This window comes from Macaca fascicularis, chromosome 15, assembly GCF_037993035.2.
Source record: "Macaca fascicularis isolate 582-1 chromosome 15, T2T-MFA8v1.1".
NCBI lineage: Eukaryota > Metazoa > Chordata > Mammalia > Primates > Cercopithecidae > Macaca > Macaca fascicularis.
In genome coordinates this window covers 61,916,033-61,922,286 of record NC_088389.1, presented here as the reverse complement: position 1 = coordinate 61,922,286, position 6,254 = coordinate 61,916,033, and the positions used below count along the sequence as shown (strand labels likewise).

Below are 6,254 nucleotides of genomic sequence, written 5' to 3'. Positions count from 1 at the left end.
AGTTGGAAATGGTATCCCCATTTACAGGGATTTACTCACACAGAATATATCTATGGAGTGTTCGCCGTGTGGGGACCCAAGCTGGGCACTGGAACCATGAAAAGGCTTGAACCCTACCCTGTCCTTGCCCTGTGTCGCTCCCAGGCTTGAAGCTGAGAAGGTAAAAGGAGAGGGTCAGAGGGAGAAGTGGGGTATGTATGTGGGGTCACATTAGCACAAAGCTAGAGGCCTGCCGCTGTGATGCCTTGAGGCTATGGGTGAATAAGCAGATGTAGCCTAAGGAGCCACTGGGGTTGGCTGGCAGGTCAGGACAGGGCAGCCATCAGGGTTGTGGTCACATGCTTCAGTGTTACTGTCTTAATCTATTTTCTGCTGTTATCACAGAATACCGCAGACTGGGTAACTTGTGCAGAAAAGAACTGTATTTGGCACATGGTTCTGGAGGATGGGAAGTCCAGAAAAATAGTGCCAGCAACTGCAGACAGTCCTCCCGTGGCACAAGGCATCACATGGCCAGCATGCACACAAGACAGAGAGAGAAATGGGGCCAAACGTATCCTTTCATCAGGAGCTCACTCTTGCTGTAAGTGACCCACTCCTACAATAGCTGCATGAATCTCTTCGTGAGGGCCGAGCCCCTCATGACCCAATCACCCTAAAGGACCCATTTCTCAACACTGTCGTCACAATAGTAGTCACATTTCTTTCTTTCTTTTCTTTCTTTTTTTTTTTTTTTTTTTGAGATGGAGTTTCATTCTTGTTGCCCAGGCTGGAGTGCAGTGGCACCATCTCGGCTCATCGCAACCTCCGCCTCCCAGGTTCAAGCGATTCTCCTGCTTCAGCCTCCTGAGTAGCTGGGATTACAGGTGTGAGCCATCATGCCCAGCTGCATGAGTTTTGGAGAGGACATTTCAACATGAGTTTTGGAGAGGACATTCAAACCACAGCAGTTACCTTCACCTGGATTTGAGTCCAGCTCAAGCGTGGTGACCTTGGGCAGGTCCTTCAGGCGGAAGGACTTGAGGCTCTCTGAGCTGCAGTTGTCTCGACTTGAAAGTGGGAATCCTGGCCAGGCACGGTGGCTCACGCCTGTAATCCCAGTACTTTGGGAGGCCAAGACGGGCAGATCGTGAGGTCAGGAGATCGAGACCATCCTGGCTAACACGGTGAAACCTCATCTCTACTAAAAATGCAAAAAAATTATCCGGGCATGGTGGTGGGCGCCTGTGGTCCCAGCTACTCAAGAGGCTGAGAATGGCCTGAACCCGGGAGGTGGAGCTTGCAGTGAGCCGAGATTGCGCCACTGCACTCCAGCCTGGGTGACAGATCCGTCTCAAAAAAAAAAGAAAATGGGAATCCTAACAGTGCCCACTTGAAGGCTTGTTGTAGGGTGAGCATCACATAGTTTGAAGCCTGATACTGTCTGAGTAGGGGTGGTTCCCTTGCCCCTCTGAATCTTCCAGGCTGGGGCCCTCTGCTCCCCAGAAGAGCAGACTGAGGGGCTGAGAAAGGGGCAGGTGGCTTCCTGTGTGGGGTGCAAGGCTGCAGCAGGCTGAGTCTGGGGGCAACCCAGGTCTGCTAATGAGCTGGGAGAACTGGGTGGCCTTCTTTCCCACCCCGGCTGCCCTGGGAGGCTGGCTTCTGGACAGCCTGGGGGCAGGTCCTGCTATGCCTCCCTTCCTTCCTCAGAGAGGCCTGGCCCCCCTCCAGCCTGCAGCTCTGCACACTCACCCTGCCCCCAGGGCCACACCTCACTGGGAGCCAAAGTCTGAGCACATTTCTCAGGCGTCTGGGCTGGCCAATGGGTCCCAACTGGGCTCTCTGCTACCCTCTGTGGCCAGCTGCTCATATCCTTTGTATGGGAGCATCAGCTTCCAGCCATCAGACAAAAGCCCAGGCAGGGCCTGGTGAAAGCCACACTGGGCCTTGCTTGCTGTGCGTCATCAGAAAATGTTCTCCCTGTCTGGGCTTCAGTTTCCATATCTGTATAATGGGCTTCCAGCATGTGCCCTGCCCCACCCCTCACCAAGCACAGACCAGAGGTAGGGAGATGATCTCTATTCAAACCCAGTTCTGCTCCTTACCAGCTGTGTGACCGTGGGCAAGTCCCTCCACTGCTCTGAGCCTCAGTTTCTTCATCTGTAAATTGGGAGTCCTAAAATCAACTTCACTGGTCTTTGTGGGGATTAAATGAACTCTTGTGTGTGGAGTGCCTGGCACGGATCACTCACTCAGTGCAGGTTCCCTTTCCTTGGGGCTGCTCTCCACCTCCTTACACCCTGATCTGGCCTCATCTTCCACTGTGCATCTCGGCTGCTGGCGCTTCTCCTCCCTTTGGCGATGCCCACGCCCTCCAGCCTCTAGGCCTTTGCTCACGGTTTGTTCTGCCAGGAATGCCTTTTCTCCTTCTCACATTCCCACCATTCCAAAGCATATTTCTTCATTGCTCGGCTCAAATGCTGCCTTCTCCAGGAAGGCTCTCCGAGGAGCTCTGTGCCAGCAGACAAAAACACTGATACGGGGCATCAGAAGGGGCATCTCTCTGCTCACATCTCTCTACCTTCTGCCAGGATCAGACTCAAACATGGACATTTTTCTCCCCCACCTCGCAGTACACAAAAGTGCCCACTAGGTGGTGATAGAATGACGAAGTCCCCGTGGGGATGGGCGATAAGGGAGGCCAACAAGGCAACCCCTGCATCACTCGTTCCTTTATTTAAAGAGTATTGACTGAGCACCTGCACGGTGCCAGACTGTGGGGCAACCCAGCAGCAAGGCCCGACTCTCAAGGAGCTTATGTTCTAGCTTGGGGAGGCTGCACTGGCGGGAGACACAAAAACAAGGAAATAAATAAAGCAGGAAAAACATGGGACAGAGATGAAGGTTACACAGAAAATGCTGGGGCCCAGGATTGCTTGAGGCCAGGAGTTCGAGACCAGCCTGGCCAACATGGTGAAACCCCATCTCTACAAAAAGTACAAAAATTAGCCAGGCGTGGTGGTGTGCACTGGTAGTCCCAGCTATTTGGGAGGCTGAGGTGGGAGAATCCCTTGAGACTGGGAGGCAGGGGTTGCAGTGAGCTGAGATTTCACCACAGTGCTCCAGCCTGGGTGACAGAGTGAGACCCCTGTCCAAAAAAAAAAAGAAAAAAGAAAGAAAAAAAGAAAAAAAGGAAGGAAAGGAGGAAGGGAGGAAGGGAGGAAGGGAGGAAGGGAGGAAGGAAGGAAGGAAGGAAGGAAGGAAGGAAGGAAGGAAGGAAGGAAGGAAGGAAGGAAGGAAGGAAAATTCCGGGTCCCTGAGTGCGTCCAGCCTTCTGACTGAGCATTTTTTCAGTGCAGAGCCACACTTTGAACCTGAGAGACCGACTAAGCTGGATGATTCTCAAAGTGCGGTCTGTGGACCAGCAGCAGTAGCAACACTCAGGAACTCAAAGGAAATGCAGGTTCTCTGGCCTCTGCCGAGTGCACTGAATCAGAATCTGCATTTTAACAAGATCCCCAGGTAATTCCTTTTTAAGTTAAAGTGAGAAGCTCTGCCCAAGTCCAGAGGCTTAGGGACAAATGACACCCACAAGCCAAATCTGGCCACCTAGTTTTGTATGAATCCCACGCTAAGAATGGGTCCTGCTCAGAAAAAAAGAAAAAGAAGAAGAAAGAAAAATCTAGAGAATATTTTGTGATAAATAAAAGACATGCAAATTCAAATTTTAATGGCCATAAACAAAGTTTTATTGGAACCCGGCTGCACCCTTTGTTTATGTATTGTCTATGGCTGCTCTTGCGCCAGAATGGTGGCGTTAAGGAGTGGCAACAAAGACAGTGTGGGCCACAGTGTTAAAATATTGACTCCCCGGCCCTTTGAAGAAAACGTCCGCTAGTCCCTGCTCTAGTACATCTTCCTCACACTTATTAATGAAGAATCAGGGCTCCGGGGGGGAGGGGCAGTATCTTGTTCAAGGCATCATGGGAGCTCTGCTTTCTGTACACGCTCAGTATCCTGTTTCCACAGGCTCAGGCCTTAAGAGACTGAAAGCCCCTACTTTTTCTGTGTCTTGGGTTGGCCCAGGGTGGAAACCCAGGTTCCAGGCTGTGAGGAAGTCCAGGACACACAGAGAGGTCATGTGTAGGTGTTCAGGCCAACAGCACAGCCGGGGGCCCAGCTGACAGCCAGCTCAATGACCAGAGGTATGAGTGAGGAAGCCTTCCGATGACTCCAGGCCAACTCCTATGTGACTACAGCTACAACCACACAAAAGAGCCTGAACGAGAACCACTGGCTGAGCCCAGTCAACCCCGGAACCAGAAGAGATGATAATGCCATCTAGCCTTGAGACTTGTTTGGAGGGTGACGGGGCCAAGAATGACACCCACTGCCCCAGAGGCTGGGGGACTGGCAGGTGTGCCTTAGGGTTCGGGGGTGGAATTGAAGGTCATCCCGAGGAGGGTCCTTTTTGAGTGTGTTAAGGTGTCTGTGTCCGTGTGGACGAGCTGTCAGAATGGGCTGGGAGATGCGGTCAGGGACCACTCCCATTCCCAGGGCCTGGGTGTCCTGACCATCCATGCTAGGTCTGTTCCATGTTGGCCACGCTGTTCCAGGCAGGGGCCTGTGGTCACACAGACTGGTCTCTGAGCCCGGTCTGATGTGTGTACTCTCAGGAGCCTGGACGGGGCAGTCTCAGTCCAGAAATGACCTCTTCAATACTTGGTGTGGTTCCTATATGAAATGCCCAATATTATGAGCCACCCAGGCCTGGGTCAGCTGCTGACTGGCTGGAGGAAGTGCACGGGACCATGTGAGGCCACGGCAGCCCCAGGGTTTGCAGTCAGAGGGACCTGCGTCTGAATCCTGGCTCCCCCGCTTACAAGCTGTTTGACCTTGGTGAGGTCAGATCATCTTTCTAAGCTTCAGTTTCTTTAGCCACACAATGGGTATAACACTTACCCTTGAGGGTTATTGCGATTGTCAAACAAGGCAGCGTTTGCATGGGCTCTGGGCCTTGCTAGACATTCATCAGGCACTTAAGCTATGGGGGAGAGAAGTGAGGGGCTCAGGCTCTGGAGCCAGTGGGTTTAAACTCCACTCTACCACTAACAAGATGTTATTAAAAACTACTGTGTGCCTCAGTTTCCTCACCTGTAACATGGGGATAATAATAGTACCTGCCTCCTGGCTTGTGGAGAGGACGTGCTATATATAGTGCTTACAACAGCACAACACACATATATGGGTACTTCACAAACACGAATCCATTCAAGGAAACCAACCCTGGGTGCCCTGGGATGGCCGTTGGTCAGAGACACAGAAGCTGAAGCCAGCTCAGGATAAGCGGAGGGGCCCAGGCCTGCCCTTGGCTCCGCTGACCTCACTTCTGTTCCAGGGCTGTTTAGTTACCTGCTCCTAGGCCTGGGAGGCCCAGTGGACCACAGAGTGACCTCTTCTTCACTGATCTGATCTGAATCCATTCTGCTCCGTGAGGGCCCAGATGAGGGAACTGGCATGATATTCACAGAGAGGCGACATCACCCGCTGAAGATCACACAGCAAGTCCCTGGGCCACCTGAATCCTGGCCACAGCTCCACCCTGCTACCCCCTCTCTTAAGTAACACATTAATAAGTGTCTTACCCTCAGACCATTATCTGTGCTGCCTGGCTAGGGAACATTTCTGAAACACATCAAACATTGACAAAAGGAGGTGTTTTTCTGTCCTCAGGCCAGGCCCTTCGGCCTCTGTTAACCAGTGAGTGTCCTCTGTTAATCCTGAGCCCAGCTCCTCCCACACACAAGGACAAACAAGGGCACTGGGCACGGGAGAAAGCTGTCCACCAGGGCCAGGAGGGGACGTGGAAGGTTAGTGGGTCCCCTCCCCCAAAGCAATGCACACAGCTGGGGCTCAATAAGTGCTACTGGGTGGTAGGAATGGAACCAGCTGAGGGCACAGGAAGAGGGATCTGCTAAGCAGAGGAGGCCTGACCTGGGCTTCATTGGGTAAAACCAGTCATCATAATAAGTAGCTGGCATTTTGGGAGCTCTTAGTAAGTTCCAGACACTGCCCTGAGCACTGGACATGGTCACTCACTAACGTTTCCATGTTTCACCATCAGTAGGGTGCGTATGTCGCTCTCCCCAGTCTACAAACAGGAAGCTGAAGGCAAGAGCGATGAAGTCATTTGCTTAAGTCACACTATAACCAAAGGCCGAGCTTGGATTCACACCCAGCATCCTGGCTCCAGACCCAAGCTCTCAACCACCATG

At 52.4% G+C, this 6,254-nt stretch overlaps 1 long non-coding RNA gene across 1 annotated transcript; it reads left to right on the top strand.

The window, feature by feature from the left end:
- Positions 1 to 384: 384 nt before the first annotated feature.
- Positions 385 to 3,704, top strand: LOC123569151 (uncharacterized). The gene is made up of 2 exons (XR_006692710.3): positions 385 to 583; positions 3,334 to 3,704. It is a non-coding gene; the product is annotated as an uncharacterized lncRNA (long non-coding RNA).
- The last annotated feature ends 2,550 nt before the right edge of the window (positions 3,705 to 6,254 follow it).